The sequence below is a fragment of the Notolepis coatsorum genome (assembly GCF_963971535.1).
Source record: "Notolepis coatsorum genome assembly, chromosome: 6".
NCBI lineage: Eukaryota > Metazoa > Chordata > Actinopteri > Aulopiformes > Paralepididae > Notolepis > Notolepis coatsorum.
In genome coordinates this window covers 30415726-30433225 of record NC_140170.1, presented here as the reverse complement: position 1 = coordinate 30433225, position 17500 = coordinate 30415726, and the positions used below count along the sequence as shown (strand labels likewise).

The 17500-nt window shown below is 41.9% G+C and overlaps 1 protein-coding gene across 1 annotated transcript in view; it reads left to right on the top strand.

Moving 5' to 3' along the window:
• Positions 1 to 17500, top strand: part of hsf4 (heat shock transcription factor 4) — a gene marked incomplete at both ends in the record, with an annotated part of 55206 nt that overhangs the window by 692 nt on the left and 37014 nt on the right. The window lies entirely within an intron of this gene.

The following is a 17500-nucleotide window of genomic DNA, read 5'->3' as shown; positions in this document are numbered from 1 at the left end:
ATAAAATATTTGCATCTTACTTTTGTGTTGACTTGTTGCCAGATGCCTGTTTTTGGGTTCCAGATGAGAGGTAGGAGCTGGAAAACATAACGGTTCCATAGCCTGACGTCTTATGTAGTACAGGTCCACAGTTTATAAAAGTCCCACAGAAAGTTTGTGTTTTACAAAGGTTTTTGTAATGTGTTGTACCGCAATAATTCAGTGTGATTATCCAAAATGGCCGTTGGTCCTCTTCTGCCCCCTTCTCGTTGCAATCAGCGCTCATCTGGGATCGCGTTCGGAGCAGACGCTCCTTGGCTACAACGGTGGTCAATCATGTTCGCCATCAGCGGTGACTGGTCAGTTCAGGACCACTTACAACCGGACGTGGTCACTCGTCGGAACGGCTTGTCAAATGACGCTCGCCGGGTATTTCGTCTTGTAACTCGAGACCGAAGCACGCAAAAGGTTGAGTGTGGCGACGGTCGAGCAGCGGGAAATTTAACCTCTTTGGCCCGAGCGGTCCGGGGGCGGACAGCAAATGACATCACGCCATAAATCCATCTCTACAGACTGTATGAATTAATGTTGCATTTTCTTTCCAAATGTAGCCAAGAGTAAAGACCCTTACCCTGTCAAAACAGCAGTCATAGTGTATATTTTCAGCAATACGTTTGTTAACCAATACGTTAAAATGTTATATTAGTGAAATATGAGTTTTGGAAATGTATTCAGAATCTAGCGAATATCGACGGAAGGAAATGCACGCCGCCATTTTGTTTGTAGTCATCTGAGGAGAGGAGACCCAGGGCTTTCGAATGCCATTGAAATTTCGAAAAACTACACTACCCAGCTCAAGCCAGCTCCTGTCAATCAAATGACCTTTTTCTATTTATCTTATTTTTCGGGTACTTACAGTAGATTTCATTCACGGTTCTTGCTGCACGCCCTGTGATACTAAATCCAGATTGAACTCTGCCATTGGAAAGAGGAGATTTGGCCCGATCCATAGATGTGCAAGTTGGCTATAATAAGGTCATTTATAGGCCTGATATTCTATATTCTATAATAAGATTTCAAATTGCATGTGTCCGGATGGCAGAATTCAGTACTGTATCATTTACTTATATTTTATGTACACATGATCTCAAGAAGGTGCTGAAAGAGCTCAGTGGCAGTTTTTCTGATGTCTGGTCATTTTTAGGATGGTGTTATTCACCGTCAAAGATAAAAAAGATTTAAAACATTTAAATAGAATTGATATTCTCCTTTGGTTCATTACAATTTACTCAAGCCTAGTAACAGACACAATATTTCTGACACTGGGAATTGAGATCCATAGATGTCCCTAGATACCAAGAATATGCAAACGGACCTTGTAGAAATGGAGCAATCTTCCATTTACTTAGGTATGTATTTTTAGGCGGATTTTCTGAAAATAGGGCTCGGTTAACTTTCCAAAAATGTATTGAATGTATTGAGCCGGCCGACGAGCGCAAAGTGCCGGGACATGTGCGAGCAGTGGTGGTAGTACCACTCGGTACCACGCCGTCCTAGCAGTTCGCTGAGCAGAAGTGCACGCACGGATGTGCACACGCGCGCACACAAAAATGCTTTCACAACTTTCACTCTACTGTCGCGCCGTGTTGGATAGGCACTTATCACCTAGTCTTTGCATAGCATAACAAAGAAAGAGAAGTGCAAGACCAAAATACAAGCCTTGTGGGGGGTTTGCTTGAGCTGGTCTGTGCACACGCGAGGGAACATGTATGCACGTGCACGTATGATATCAGGCATTTCTGATATTACGACTGCACCCCTGTGCGCGAGCGTGCATGACGGCCCATATGAGGGCCGCCGAACCTTTAAAAACTGACCAATAGATTCTAATTATGGATGTCCCGATCAAATTTTTTTGCTCCCGATCTGATCCCGATCATGTGATTTTGAGTATCTACCGATACCGATCTTTCCCGATTATTATACTTAAAAAAAAAAAAATGTATCCCAATTTCTCACATTACATTCACCCTGAATGTTGACGTTATCCAGGTGAAAAGTTAACTTCATTCAAGCGAGGCATTGCAACCGGAGTAATCTAAAAACTCCGCCTCCAACCTGCTGCTTCATGAGAGCAATGGCACCATCGTCTGTAAAAATCAGGTGACTGCAAGTTCTGCAACTAGTGGATGTCCCTCATCCTTGACATAAATCATTTGATGTATAATTAAATCAAAGGAAATGCGTTTGTTTTGGCAAAATTCTTCTGCTCTGTGTGACAATAAATAAATGAATGATGATATGAAATTTAAAACCAAAACTAAGGCCTCAGTATGAGTTTAAGATGTGAACATGGTCATGTTTGTTGAATAAAAAAAAAAGTAAAAAATTGTAATAAAAAAAAAATCCTGAAAATTTTTTTTCCGATCCCGATCTTCTGAAAATCACGTGATCGGCCCCCGATCCCGATCACATGATCGGATCGGGACATCCCTAATACTAATGAATTGAGTTTTAAAGTGCTTTGCGAAAAGGTCCATGTTTCTGGGGCACAGGAGCTAAAAGCAGATTTTCCTAATTCAGTGCAAAAAAAAGCGTAAACCAATCACCAGAGAGTATGAGAAGGTCCAGAGTTCCAGTCCAGTAATGAAGTGATGTAGGGAGATCACCAATAATGGCTTCATACTAGGGCTGTCCCCGACTAAGGATTTCTATAGTCGACATGTAGTCGCCAAAATTAGCCGATAGTCAACTACATTTACATTTACATTTAATCATTTAGCTGACGCTTTTATCCAAAGCGACTTACAAATTCTGTACGACAAGTCATCAGGAAGGGTACAGCTCTATCAGCTGAGTAACAATGTTCATCAAAGTGTTGCGTGTTACAGTGTAGGTTAGTTTATTAGGACAAGTGCATGCCAGTAAGGTTAGTTAGGGTTAGAATTATTATTATTTTTTTTTTTTTTGGTCCACTGATGGATACATCTTGATATCTGTCTAGTCTAGTGTGTTCATTATGGGTGAAATCCTCTTTCAGTGCCTCTGTGCAGAGTGCAAGTGGGGGTGCTGCGGGGTCTGCAGCACCCCCACCTGGCAGGGAGTTGTAACTGCAAGGTTGTTTTGGCTTTTATTCCATTGTAATACCGTATCCTACTCAATGTCATTGAGCGGCACTGCAGATTTACCCTACTCTTAGAATTCGGAAAAGATCCTCATAGGGGCGCTGTCTCGATAATGCAGTGTTCCCTGCTATGCAGACCGGTGTTTTAGGCATATATCCCGAACGCGGAACTGAAAGTGGGTTAGGGAAAATCTTTACGCTACCGGGCTGCACCGGGCAGAGAAGATTATTGATGCCAAAACTAAACGTTGCATTTTGCTGCATTAAGGAGGTAAGACAATGGTTAATCTATTATTGGATGCCTTCATTTGAACACTTAATTTGCACTATATATTAAAAGAGAAAAAAATGTGCGCGCTGCCCGGTCATTGCCTCCCCTTCAGCGCAACCCGCCGGCGCCGCCTATGACGTTATTATTAATATCACTTATCTCAGCACCCCCACCGATGACTGAGTTCACGCGGCCCTGCCTCTGTGCCTGTCTTCTTAGGCAGTTTGCCTCTGGTATGCGTGTCATTAGCGTTAGCCACGCTTCTAGGCCTCTTTTCTTTTGGAAAGAATGATACAAAATTTAAATTAAAATTATAATACATTTTTGTATTTTCTTTTTGCATTCGACTAAGAGGTTGGCAGTCGACTACGGCTCCTTTCGACCGATTAGTCGACTATTCGACTAATTGGGGTCAGCCCTACTTCATACAGAAACAGATGCCAGTGCAATTGTCTGGCCAAAGGCCAAATTAATGAATGATCTTTATTGTCACAAGAATGGTAAACAAAATTTAAAATGCAGCCCTAGGTGCTAATAGTCACACAGTCCTAGATAATAACAACACAGTCCTAAAATACACAGTCCTAAAATAATAAAGTCAAGAGTGAGACATAAAAGACATAAACAGGGGGGGTATAAAAATAAAATTGCACTATTCCCTTGGTGTTGTGTGTGTGTGTGCGTGTGCATGGGGGGGGGGGGGGGGTTGCAGGGGAGATTGTCTGCTTTAAATTTGAGCTGAGTTTAGAGTGTTAACACAGGGAACATCAAGGACGTTTTTCCCAAAATGTTGGCGTGTTCCTTTAAGATTAATAAGTGAATCCTGCAAAATCTTAAAAGAGAGTTATACATTTTCAGTGGTGGCTAGTTTTGGAGAGTCCGCAACACAATAGACAATAGTGTCATCTGCATAGAGATAAGCCTGACCACCCCTCAACAAAGAGACAATATCATTAATATAATTAGTAAATATGACTGGGCCCATGATTGAACCTTTTGTAATGGGCCTTTTGTAATGGGCAAATGGACATTTGCCCTTTTCATACATTGAAGTCTTTCAGACAGATACAGTAGCGTTGAAACCATTTGCAAGCAAATGTGTCAAAGCCAACATTCATTAACCTTTGCAACAGAAGAGAGTGATCAACTGTGTCAAATGCTTTTAACAAATCTACACAAAGGGTGGCACGATGTTTTCTTTTGTCAAGCTTGGATACTCTATAATTTACTAACACTAGAATAGTAGCTGTGATAGTGCTATGTTTTGTTCTAAAACCAGATTGATGTGGGCTTAATGATCTGAGAGAAAAGCTTTGAGTTGATCTTTTACCAGGATTTGGTTGATATTGGATATTGGTTGATAGTTATTTAAATGACTTCTATCTCCACCTTTATGCAAGAACATGAGCTATTTTCCATATTTTAGGAACTATACTTGATGACAATATATATATATATATATATATATATATATATATATATATATATATATATATATATATATATATATATATATATATATATATATATATATATATATATATATATATATATATATATATATATATATATATTAGAGGTGGGCATAGATACATTTTTTTAATCTAGATTAATCTATCTGCAATCCTGGATTTAATCTAGATTAATCTAGATTAAAATGGCTAAACAAAAAAAAATAACCTGCCGAAGGCATTCAAAATATGTGTGTTCTACCCAAATAATGACCAGAAGTAAGTCCTTACTTTTTCTTTCCTCCTTATGTTTCTCAGGCCAGGTGGCCCATTACACCATGAGCCCATCTCCCGTTTCCAAAATGCATTACAGACTGTTTGAAAAAGCTGTTTTGCTATGATAATTGGTAATGAAATATCAAAATAATGTTCAATAAGATGTTTTATTAAGAAGTTAACACAAATAAATAATATTACCAGTACAGTACAGTATCTAGCACACTCTCAGGAGCAAAACAGAAAGAATCATTTCAAACTTGAACTATGTGACATGGCTTGAATCAACTGCTCCAGTGGAGTTGCTCAGTGGCCAATGGTGTCAACTGTGGTTGTACTGGGCAGCTCCCAGGTGTGAATGGAACTGTGTGAATGTGAAGCAGGGCGTTCCTGAAAAAGAGCACCTGTGCTCAGCGAACCTACCCTGGGTAAATAAAGTAAAAAAAAAAAAAATGTAAAAAAAAAAATGTAAAACATTTTTTTTTTAGATTAATGCGTTAATTATATTATCGCGCGATACTAGTATAGCGTTAACGCAGCACATTAACGCCGTTAACGGCCCAGCTCTAATATATATATATATATGTTATTAGTGGCAAAGCCAGTCACACCACACTATTGTAATCTATGATATTATTCTTCAGCTTTATTCTGCCACCTTTTTGTTTTGCTACTACTCCCTGAGCTTCCGTACCACAGTAAGGTGTCAACACCACCGGTCTGCTCCAACTCCAGTTGTTATGACCCTCTGGAAAGTTTCACCACACGGTTTGGGAAAATACCACCCCACGGGGTCGGTACCGACCCAAAAAATTACATGTGGTCATAAATCAATATTTTTCAGAGTGTTGCATATTTTTTGCGATTTTTAAATCAAACGTTTTCAAGTATTAACATCACTAACATGTCACAAAAGCATGTATAATGTATATTATCATCAATACGTTAGTTTAGCAATAGGTTAAAAGTACCATTAGATAGTTTTAAGTTTTCGATTTTCTGAACTCTATTCCAAGATGGAAACGGAAATGGACATTTTGAACCATGGGAATTGTAGTCTTTTTGCTGCCATTTTGTAGAGGACATGCATAGCTGTCGACCAGCGTTGGAATTTTTCCGAACTACACTTCCTGTCAGATACTGTGGGGGTTCAAAGTTCAGCGTTCTGAATGAATCATATCAATAACTGTTCGCGATAATAAACCACAAAAGGTAAAGTTTTTGACAAATATTGAAACGCAGTTAGTTTCTCCTCCCTATTGTTAGCATGTAGGAACAATTAGATCTGAAATTAGTTTCAAAACGGTTGCACTGTGGGGAAAATTAAAAAGTACACTAGATTACAGTAGATTTCATTATCTGTTCTTATGCACGCCTGGTGATACTAAATCCAAATTGAACTCGGGCATTTGAAAGATAATATATGTATATATATATATATAAATGTGCGAATTGGCTATAATAAGGTAATGTATAAGCATCATATTCTATATTCTATAATAATATTTCGAATTGCATTGGTCCGGATGGGAGAATTCAGTACTGTATCTACAGAACCTTCGGTTTAATCATCTTCCCTTTATTAATTTCCTTAGATCTTTTGTACACATGATCTCAAGAAGGTACTGAACGAGATCAGTGGCAGTTTTTTAAGTTTGGTCATGATTATCATGGTGTTATTCACTGTCAAAGATGCAAAGAAAAATCATAATTCATATTCTCCTTTGTTTCTTCACAATTTAAGCAAGCCTAGTAATAGACACAATATTTCTGACACTGTGAATATATTCCCTGAGGTCCATAGATGTACCTAGATACCAAGAATATGCAAATAGCACTTGTAGAAGTGGAGCAATATTCCATTTACCTAGGTATATATTTTAAGCGGATTTTCACATCGTGTGGAACAGTTTAAACAAGCTATTTTGTTCAATAGGAATGAATGATGGAATGTTCAAAACTGTTCACAACTAGAGTGTAGCAGCTGTAATTTAGAGTTTTTGCAAGATATTTTGTAAATCAAGATGTTTTGTAAATCACAACAGATAAAGTGTAAGATCAAAACAATGCCACAACTGTGCCCTCGCTCATACACATTTCTATGGAATTGGACATTTCAATCTCAATTTATGGGCATTTGTTTGACAGTATGTTATGGTATGGTATTTATTTTAGACAACAAAACATATACAGATCATTACATCACATATTTGCTTTTGTCAAGGAGAGGAATGAAAAGCCAATGACTTATTTACATCGTTGTCCTTGGAAGTCAAGGATGCTTGAAAACAACACATACAACTCATTACAGGAAATCATTCACAATTATTACATTTGCATAGCAATAATGGCACAACCCTTAATTAATACAAACATGCACATTTGTTGATACATGTTCTTCTAGCCGTGAGTCCGTGTGTCTCTGAAGCACCCAGAGGGGAGGGGTTGAGGGGTGGGAGGGAGGACGGAGAGAGGTTCCGGCCTAGACTAATTACAGTTGCCATCAGCTAGTACCAGAGGGGAGGGCTTAGACTACAGTTGCCGTCATAGGGGTGGGAGTTTTGGCTTTGGTGTGGGTGATGAGACAGCCTTGGGTCCCTCCCCTCCAGCGCACGAACATCGCCAGGCGTACACGCGGGAAGGGGGGGTTTGGGTAGGGATTGGGGGTGGGGGGGGGGCCTGCCATCCATCTTATCTACTCCAGACAGCTTCACTCTGTTCCTGGCACAGTGTTGGGTAGGAATGCGCGCATCCCTGATCTTATCTTGACTGATTCCCCAGCGTGGCCTAGAGCATTCTTCATTCTTCAGTAGACTTGAGAGTGTTGCGGGGGGGGGGGAGGGTGCATCAGGGTACAATGATTCCTGAAAGCACCAATTTAAATCAAATTCGTTCTCTATTTGTCGCACTTTTAATGTCCTGCGCGACCCCCAGCAAGACTTGACCTCTCAATTGTTCGTCCGATGAATGGACGGCGAGTCTTTTTACAAGTTCCATGTGGGAGACTTCCAGTCTGGCCACAGCTATCAGACAGCGGTCCACACGGTTATCATCCTTTTGTTCGTCTCTTTTCCCGATTATTGTTGTACAAATCCAGATCCAGATAGCGATCACTCCCAAGCCTATCAGCATAATTGTGAGGATGTACAAATCCTCAACATCCTCAATTTCAATAGAATAAAGGCAGATTGAGTGCCATTTATTTCAACTGTCAATCGCAAACCCCGCTTCGAATGTCCCAATTGGACACAGCGGATCAGCTGCACTCTGCTTTCTTGAAGAGAAGATTCGATCAATTGCTGCAAATGACCAGCTTACTAGTTGATCCACGCTCTACCATTCACACTCTACATACACACTAATGGACTCTCCACTCTAGCTGAAATCTGTGATTTTAGATTGACACAGAGGTCACAATTGTCGACTGAATTACACATAATCACATCAACTCTCTCTAGTACTCATATTCAAATATCTAAGCATTAACTCTTATGGTTTTGCTTTTATTGTAATCAGTGATGCCACTAACGCGTTACTAAGTAACGCGTTATTGTAATCTGATTACTTTTCCCCGAAAATAGTAATCTAACGCGTTAATCTTTACAAGCCAGTAATCTGATTGCAGTTACTTGTCCAAGTGGCTGTGCGTTACTATTTCGTTACTATCTCATCATAATGCAGGCGGAATGCAGTATTTTCTTTCGTTTTCGACAGTCAAATATACGTTTGGAAAGCTTTTCCTTGTATTGGGGAGTGACGTCACAGCACGCAACCTCGCGTGTTGATCCATGCTGGTGGGCGCGGCTGTTATTGTTATTATCAAGCTGACCTAAACTGCGAGCTAGCAGGGAGACGCTCGCGCTCGTAACGCTTTCTTGCACTGGAAGTTCACTAGTCTACTTAACGTTTGTGTCAGCTAAGCCGGGTGAAAAAAACATTAACTTTGCGGAGGAAACAAAATACTGTCTACCGCATATGGAATATACAGCACAGCACGACCATCGACTTCTACAGGACTAGGAGCTGCACCAGCCAAACAGTATGTTCCACCTTTGAGTTAAACATCTTTTGCATTGCACTATTCATGAACATGGAACACCATGCAGTATGTAGGTTGTCAGTAGCACACAATAATAAATAATAATAACGTAGAACCATATCTGAATGGGGCAGGCCTCAAAGGTAGGCTGAATGAATGAATGAAAACTTTATTTAACAGATTGCAGAATGGGTACAATATAGTACGGCTCAATACATACAATTGTTAAGGGGATGCAGACCAGAGAAAGACGTTTGTCTTGTTTCCATCAGGGTCCCCCATTTTCAATTCATATAGACATTTATGACATACACAACATACATGACATTTATGGCATAGGGACATATAGGTATTTAGTACTGATACATTTGTGACATAAACGGTATTCAAATATACAGTACTGTTACCCCTAGATCCTGACAGAGTATATACATATGATGGGGAGGGGACTGTACATTAGGAGGGGGTGGGTGGGTGGGAGAGAAATATACATATGGCGGGGAGGGAATATATACATGCGGTGGGGAGGAGACTGTCTATTAGGAGGTGGTGGGCTACATATCAGCCTACATGTGGTGTTATTGACCATTTATCTTTTGTGAAATCTATAGATCTATAGATAGCAAGATAGGCCTACCTGCCCTATTAGTACATTTTACTCAAACTGAGTACATTTTACTAATTTTTTTTGTCATTCTTATGTTGTGGCAGCAGCAGGGACGACGACTTCGTAACCTAGTTACTTTCAAAGTAACTAAGTTACTCTGATAATCAAGTAATCAGTAAAGTAACTAAGATTACTTTTTAAAGGAGTAATCAGTAATCAGTAATCAGATTACTTTTACAAGTAATCTGTGGCATCACTGATTGTAATGCATTGAAATGCATGTAGGCTCAGCTGGCAGTGGGGTCAGTGGGGTCAGTGGGGTCAGTGGGGTCAGTGGGGTCAGTGGGGTCAGTGGGGTCAGTGGGGCCAGTGGGGTCACGTGCACATAAAGAAAAAGAAAACACTTAAAGGGACAGGCACATGAATGAACCTCTTACACTTCCACTGTGAAAAACACACACATACACACGCTTATGGAAGGTGTCAATCAAGGTCTAGGTCAAACATGCCCCAAGCATAGGCCATGCCCCTTCTATATATCATGAACTGTGTGTCGTAGAGACTTACAGGAGGTGTCAATCAACTCAGTAGGCCTACAGACTTTTACATTCATTGGTCGAGGACGGTTAACCACGCCCCATTCTGAAGCCATGCTCATGCCCCTTTTTCCCTTTTCATGTCTGAAATATGAACTGTTTGTTGTAGAGACTGGCGAGAGGCGGGGAGATCCACTTTCATTAGTCTATGTTTGCCCCACCAGCTATGTTTAAGTCCCACCCCCTTTTTGTGTCTTTTGAACCGTTTGTCGCGGAGACTCACGCTCAGCGGGAAGATCTGTTTACGTTGGTTGGCGGTGCACAGACGTCACCCACCATTTCACAACTTCTCTGCAGAATTGTGTAGTTTGTTCTGTAATTAATGAAGCAGCTAACGTGAGAAAAAAAGGATCCAGCCTCTCCACTCCAGTTGATTTCCATCAATGGTCTGTAATACTTAGAATAGCTAGAATAGAATAGAAATACTTTATTCATCCAGAGGGAAATTTGGCAAATCGCTCACAGTAAACAGTAAACATTTAGGTAGACAAAAACAAAAGTCACGAATAAGAATAAAAATAAGACTAAGAATAAAATATGATCCGGGATATACATTTCCTATGTTACATTCTAATATAAGATATACTAATATAACATTTCATATGTTACATTCTGTTACGACCCTGGCTCATGGGCACGCAACCTATGTGCAAACCAACACCAAAACCCTGTGCTCTAACTCAAAATGCTACTATAACAAGGAACTATTAATGTAAATGTAAACTAAAGTACTAATGTAAACCCAACGGACACGGACTGGAAGAATGTGACAGCTCTCCCTCTAAACACCGACTCTGCATGTGTGTTATTAGGGCTGGCTTTAAAGCTCCCAGCAGGTAACCAATCAGCACTAATTGGCTAATTGGCAGCCCTCACCTGCCTGCACAGTGACACAGGAGTGATCAGCTCCTGGTACATAACACCTCCCCCACCAAACTGGTTGCCCCAGAGGCAACCACCACACAACAACCCATAAACAAAACAAAAAAAACAACTGTGACCCATTAGTTGTCAGGGCCACTACCACAACAGCGATAGCGGGTCGGCCCCTGTCGAACACGACCACCAACCGTGTTGTATGCTCCCTTTCAACAGGCCCCTCCACCGATACCGATCTGTCAAAAATAGACTGCAAACCAAAATCAACCTGAGAACTGCGCTCAACAGAACAGAACACAGCACAACAAAAACCATAGATCACTGATACCACCACTGCGCCCATATCCATCCCACCTGGCACTGGCAGTTCAGGATACTGCAAACCGTGAACATCCAGAGTAGGATGTACCGCCTCAGGTACAGCCCCAGCGTACCGGGAACATGGCAGTACGACCGTCAGAAAAACGTCTGGAACACCATCTAAAATGGCGTCACCCAAAATAACCTTGTCCTGATCAAAATCAAAATGGCTGCCACTCAACAGACCAGGTCGCGAAGGCGGCTCCTGCTCCACAGGACACAGGTAACTAGGTTGACCATCACACCTAGTGCATGGCAGAGAATCAGTGTGGACATGTGGATCAATGTCAGAATCATCAACTGACATACTGGGACCATCCCTGCCCACAAGTGAAACATTAGGGACAATAGAGCTACTGTGGGAAGGCTGGCAGCCTAAGTCAGGCTTAGTAGCCTCTCCAACTAGAACGGTGTCACATGAAACAACAGCACCTCTCATAGCATCCTTCCCACACTCATCCTCCAATTCGTTCGTGGCCTCAGCCACCGTACAGGCTGGGAAGACCTTGAGACACTGCGCTGCCATATCATCTCCTGTCACATGCTTCTCCGGCACGCATGTCAACTCTGGTTTCACCACCGGGCCTAACACAAAGCCACGATCAAGAGAATCATTATGCAGAGGTACATCCACAGTGTGCTTTCCAAAATTCTCAACAGGTACACATTTTAATTCAACAAAGTATCAACAACATCACTTTTGTCCTTTGACCTTTCCCGTGCCACAGCACACACAGGGAACACTCCTGGATGTTTCTGTGCCAGCTCATTAGGGACCTCAGAAACCACAGGAATGGGAGTTACAACCGGAGTAGCCAACACTTTGTCACCAGCCAAATCATTCCCTAGAATGAAGGAGACCCCCTTTATGGGAATGTGAGAACATACCCAGACAACAACATTGCCTGATACTAAGGGAGAATTGAGCGTGACCTCATGCAAAGGTGCATCCACAAATCCACCCCCAAAGCCCCGAACAACGACACCGGAATGCAAAGAAGAGTTTTCTGAAAACGGCAAAACCCCCTCCAGAATGAGGGACTGAAAAGCACCGGTATCTCTCCAAATTGTTATAGCCTGTCTGGACTCTAGTGCATTAGTCAGAGAAACAAACCCATCCATCATAAACCTTGAGGAACCCTCAAGCTCTTTGTCCACACTTTTGATACTCCCCCCATCACCATCTAACGTTCGCATAGGCGTTCTGCATATGGTTTCTACCAGAGCCACGGTTCTGACATTTTTCTGCTCAAGCACCGGGCACCCAGCAACGATATGACCAGGTTCTTTACAGTAGAAACAGATAATCCCTTCTGGGAATGCACCAGCAGAACCACCCCGCCTAGGAGGTGAAGTTAACTGACCAGCAGACACAGGTTTTGGGAAACGGCCCCCCTGAACAGGACGCCTATCCCCGGACTCAACACGGTAGTCCTCCAAAAACACAGACTTGTGTGTCAACACAAACTCATCAGCGAAGACAGCGGCGTCGCCTATCTTCGATACCTTACGCTCATTTAGATGTGTGGAAACGGTATCAGGAACACATCTTTTAAACTCCTCTAGGAGAATCAACTGCCTAAGCTGCTCTCTTGACTCTGCCTTCTGAGAAGTGCACCACCTGTCAAACAGGTTCTCCTTCTCCCTTCCAAATTCAACATAAGACTGCCCCTCCGACCTGCGATAACCTCTAAAACGTTGACGATAGGCCTCTGGGACCAACTCATAAGCCCTCAATATGGAAGCTTTAACAAGCTCATAATCAGCGCTTTGTTCAAGGGACAGAGCAGTGTAGGCTTCTTGTGCCCTACCAACTAAAACACATTGCAGCAGCAGTGTCCAGGCGGTATCAGGCCACTTCAATGTGGTTGCCACCCGTTCAAAAAGGGGAAAATATCTTTCCACGTCTTTCTCAAAAAATGGAGGTACCATCCTAATATTCCTGCCTACATCAAAACCGGAACGTGACTCTGGATGCAGAGCACCCGCCTGCAAGGCAGCATGCTTATATTCAAGCTCCTTCTGTGCACGCTCATGCTCCAGCAACATTTGTTTCTCCTTAAACTCACGCTCCTCACGCTCACGCTCATGCTCACGCTCCTCTTTCCTCTCTCTCTCCTTAAGCTCACGTTCCTCTTTCCTCTCTCTCTCCTTAAGCTCACGCTCCTCTTTACTCTCTCTCTCCTTAAGCTCACGCTCCTCTCTCCTCTCCTCACGCTCTCGCTCTAGCTGCCTTTCCTTAAACTCCAACTCCCTAATCCGCCACTCACCCTCTACACCAGGTAATAGCGGAGATGCGCCAGACGAAGGAGGCTCCCCCACCCTCTCCTCAAGCACCTGCTCTCTAATGAGTAACACCCTCAAAGCACTCAAGGCAGTTGGCTTCAAACGTTTCTCACTGGGAGAAAGCTCCACCTTGTAGTGCACAGCAAGCTCCAGAAGCTGTTCTTTGGAAAACCTCTCCAACATGTCATGCGAAGGGAGATCAACAAAATCCCTAATGGAAGTCATCTTTCCTGCACCAGCGCCAAAACCCGTTCACTTTAGAGTCACAAAAGCTGCCAAAAGCACCCTAGCACACACACAACCTACCTAAAGAGCCACTAAAGAAACACTAAAGAACCACTGAAGAACCACTGAAGAACCACGACGAACCACTGAAGAACCACTAAAGAGCCACCAAAGAACCACCGAAGACACACTACAGAACCACTGAAGAACCATAAAGAATGCCAAAGCCACTAATAATAACCATAAAGGGACGCGGTGGAAATGTGTGCTACGGAGCGCACCTTTCTAGGTCGCAAAAAAAACATAAAAATAAAACACACCCACCCCAAATAGACGTGTCATACACGCAGGGTGTTAGGTGCTACCAGGTATGCTCACCAAACACTCAAACAAACAAAATAAATCCAACAAACAATTCCAAACAGGTGCGCCTTCTAACCTGATATGACTACATATGCTTCTATGTCTAAACTGCAGTCAAAACCGGCCCACCACATGTCTACCCTAAGAAACACTAAATCAAGCCCTACCACACTACCTGTGTTTTCTGGCCGCCCTAATCTACCTACCCTTAAACTAATGCCCTGTAGACCTAACCATCTTCAACCACACCTGCTACCAGTCAAAGATCATACTTGACCATCCACCCGTCCAGTACATGATACGGTACCAGACAAGCAGATGGTGCTAATCCCTTCCCTGACTGCCCCAGGAGTACGTGGTGCACAGGACGCTAACCAACAACCAGAAAATAATATCCCTATCTACATGTGGTGCCCACTAAACTATATATTTTAACAGCATAAGTAGTCACATCAAATTACAAACAAATACGGCATACTCACCTGTTTGATGAAATGGCTCAAGCCCCCACGTTACACCATATGTAACGAACACCACCCAAACCATAATACCATGACACCCTGTGTAACAAAAAAAAAAAAAAAAAACACCAAACAAAGTTCTAGGGGTAAAAGATCCCGGACGAGCGCCCAACTGTTACGACCCTGGCTCATGGGCATGCAACCTATCTGCAAACCAACACCAAAACCCCGTGCTCTAACTCAAAATGCTACTATAACAAGGAACTATTAATGTAAATGTAAACTAAAGTACTAATGTAAACCCAACGGACATGGACTGGAAGAATGTGACAGCTCTCCCTCTAAACACCGACTCTGCATGTGTGTTACTAGGGCTGGCTTTAAAGCTCCCAGCAGGTAACCAATCAGCACTAATTGGCTAATTGGCAGCCCTCACCTGCCTGCACAGTGACACAGGAGTGATCAGCTCCTGGTACATAACACATTCTAATATAAAATATACAGTACAAATATCCAGAATATACAGTAAGTGTAAAATTGTACTATGTCGGTCTAAAAGTAAAAGTCCAGGAAGATTGTACTGTCACCGTGTGCTCAGTGATGCAGTGAGGCACAGTGATGGGTTATAAAGTCTGATGGCTGTTGGATTGAAGGACTTCCTGTGCCGTTCAGTGCTGCATCTTGGGAGTCTTAGGGCAGAATCCACAAAGGGTTTGTGTGGCTTTTTGCCACGCAAAGCCGGTGCAAATAGCGCTGAAACACAGTTTGCTATCCACAGAGGAGGCGCAACGGGGGAAATGAGGTGGTAACTGCGTCCCATCAGCATTGCGTCCGGTGTAATTAGCGCATATTTAAATGAGGTAATGTGGGCGGAACATGTTCCCCTTTCTAGGCAAATGAGCCTCGTCCAAAAATGCTCCCAATCCACAAAGCCCGGCGCAAATTGCACCAAGCAGTTAACGTGATGCACCGACTGTCTACCACAGACATGGTGGTAAATAAGTTAACGTGATGCACCGACTGTCTACCACAGACATGGTGGTAAATAAGTTAACGTGATGCACCGACTGTCTACCACAGACATGGTGGTAAATAAGTTAACGTGATGCACCTACTGTCTACCACAGACATGGTGGTAAATAAGTTAACGTGATGCACCGACTGTCTACCACAGACATGGTGGTAAATAAGATAACGTGATGCACCTACTGTCTACCACAGACATGGTGGTAAATAAGTTAACGTGATGCACCGACTGTCTACCACAGACATGGTGGTAAATAAGTTAACGTGATGCACCGACTGTCTACCACAGACATGGTGGTAAATAAGTTAACGTGATGCACCGACTGTCTACCACAGACATGGTGGTAAATAAGTTAACGTGATGCACCGACTGTCTACCACAGACATGGTGGTAAATAAGTTAACGTGATGCACCGACTGTCTACCACAGACATGGTGGTAAATAAGTTAACGTGATGCACCGACTGTCTACCACAGACATGGTGGTAAATAAGTTAACGTGATGCACCGACTGTCTACCACAGACATGGTGGTAAATAAGTTAACGTGATGCACCGACTGTCTACCACAGACATGGTGGTAAATAAGTTAACGTGATGCACCGACTGTCTACCACAGACATGGTGGTAAATAAGTTAACGTGATGCACCAACTGTCTGCCACAGACATGGTGGTAAATAAGCACAAATCCCTAAGCCATCTATAAAGGGGCATCAGCCACCCAGAGATCCCATGCAATCGTATTTATTATTTAAATTATTTTACATTGTTGGCTTTCCCAATGTTGTCGATGTTATTGATTGATTGATTTTGAAACAAGATTTAGATCATGCTGCAACTTTTATTTGTGTTATGCATTGCTCTTGCTGCTTGTTTTATTATGTATTCATTATATAAAGCACTTTGAACTGCAATCCTTATATGAAAGGTGCTATATAAATACTATACTTTATGTAAGTATACTACACAGGACTAGAAATGATAGCTTCTTGCTAAATCTGGTGCACCCATCTATTTGTTTAATGCAAATGACTGTCAGTACACACTGTCCTTTATAAACTAAATTAAAGGTGCCTAAATTATGCATTACTATATTTCATCACAATATAATAGATATAGCTAGGCTACTTACATTGTGATAATGTCAGTAGTAGCTAGCTGTATCTATTGTTTGTTTACACTTGAAATGTGTATTTTTATTTTGTCACAATATTATTTGAAAAATATTGTGTAAAATTGAACTGTATTTCTGAGTTGCAGCACTTAAAAACATTAAATCGACTGTTATATCATATAAAATTGTGGACATTTATTCATTCCCACTTATTAGACACTATTTCTGATGGTAAAATGAGCGTACAAAGCAAAATACAGAATTCTGAGATATGAAAACGGAAAAAACGGAATTTGGAAAAAAATATAATGGAATTTGGAAATAAATAAAACGGATTTCATATGGCTCTATATTATCTTAACTAAACATTAAATACAACTTTCTCACTCAAAATATTCGTAAATTAGAAAATATCTTCACTGGCACAGTGCTTAAATCCGGTA